This window comes from Capsicum annuum, chromosome 4 (assembly GCF_002878395.1).
Source record: "Capsicum annuum cultivar UCD-10X-F1 chromosome 4, UCD10Xv1.1, whole genome shotgun sequence".
Lineage (NCBI taxonomy): Eukaryota > Viridiplantae > Streptophyta > Magnoliopsida > Solanales > Solanaceae > Capsicum > Capsicum annuum.
This window is the reverse complement of record NC_061114.1, coordinates 190832499-190833943: the sequence shown is the minus strand read 5'-3', so window position 1 is coordinate 190833943 and position 1445 is coordinate 190832499. Positions and strand designations below refer to the sequence as shown.

At 33.1% G+C, this 1445-nt stretch overlaps 1 non-coding gene across 1 annotated transcript; it reads left to right on the top strand.

Moving 5' to 3' along the window:
• The first annotated feature begins 877 nt into the window (after nucleotides 1–877).
• Nucleotides 878–965, top strand: LOC124898362. Its single transcript, XR_007055332.1, has one exon. It is a non-coding gene; the product is annotated as a small nucleolar RNA snoR128 (small nucleolar RNA).
• The last annotated feature ends 480 nt before the right edge of the window (nucleotides 966–1445 follow it).

Sequence of the window (1445 nt, the reverse complement as noted above, 5' to 3'; positions counted from 1 at the left end):
TTTATTAAAATTTTAATTTGTTAAAAATTAATTTTAATTTATTATTTTTTTTATTAATTTATAAATTTAATTTATTAAACTTTAATTTGTCAACAATTTTAATTAAAAACCAACCACATGTGGTCGGTTTTTAAAAATATTACCAGAAATACGTATGTGATCGATGTATATAGTACTTATTTGGAAGCGTGATAGCCAATCGAATATATGTATATATCCGTATATCTCGTGTAGTGACGTATGCAGTAATTAAAAGCTAGATAACTGAATCTAATAATAATTTTACGTAACATTATTTTTTACATACATAGTTATTTTAATAATGACATCTTATTATTTTCAGTATTACATTTATTAAATAGTAGCCTAAATCAATTCAATTTGTCCAATTTATTTATTTTCTAGCCTAATTCTTTCTAATTAATATCGATTTTAGCCAAACTTGATATCTATTTTAACCCCAAATTAAAAGTTAAATTGCTGACCTTTTTTAATAATTTTAATCTCAGCCGTTGATCAATGTTGATCCAACGGCTGAGATAAGATCTCAATTCCTTTCCTTTTAAAACAACATCAGCCGCTGAGAACCCGATGCCGCCCCTTCCCCTCTTCCCGGCCTCCCTCTTCTCTTCCCTAGCCGGAGAAAACTCGATGCCGTCGAGCCAGCCGTGATTTCAGCCTTCATAGCACCAGCGCCGCCTCCCAACATCAACCATGCCAACATCATCGATGCCAGTTGAGATATTTCTTGCTTCACCGGTTCCCCTATTAACACTTCGTGACCAATTTCCTGTGTGGGTCATCATGCAAAATTCCTTCCCCCCTTCTATTTTTACATTGAATACTCATTAGATGTAATATTTAGTATTAAATCTTGTTGCTATGAAGAAAGTTCAGCTTTTGAAAGTCACAAGGCTTGAAGATGCATAGATAAGCATGTCGATTCTGAGCGGTTACCTGAGCAACGTCACCTTCCATGCTATTCTTTATGTATCATATTGTCCTTTTTTCCTCTTTTCATAATTCACCCTCTCTTTGTGATATGTGATATGACCGAGGTAATGGCTGCACTATTTCTCACGTTTCTCCTTAGGCAATTGTTAATACCTCATGTTATTTTGGTGAAATTGGGATTTTGTGGTCAATTGTTTCACTGGCAATTCCCCTAAAACTAGGACAAACTTGTTGTTTAGAATATTTCAATTTCTTAAATTAGATTATGGAGGAGCTAATTTTTGTGTGTAATTTGATCTGATCGGGATTTGGCGCATAATCAATTACCGTAATTAAGGGTTGTTTTCATAGGATTAATTGCTTTGTTTCTTTGTGTAGACAATGTGTTTGTCACGAATGTGTAGAATTTAGTAAAGTATGGTCACTTGTATTTTGAATTTAGTTAAGTGTGGTCACTTGAGAAGTGAATAAGTCACTTGAACATATTTAAG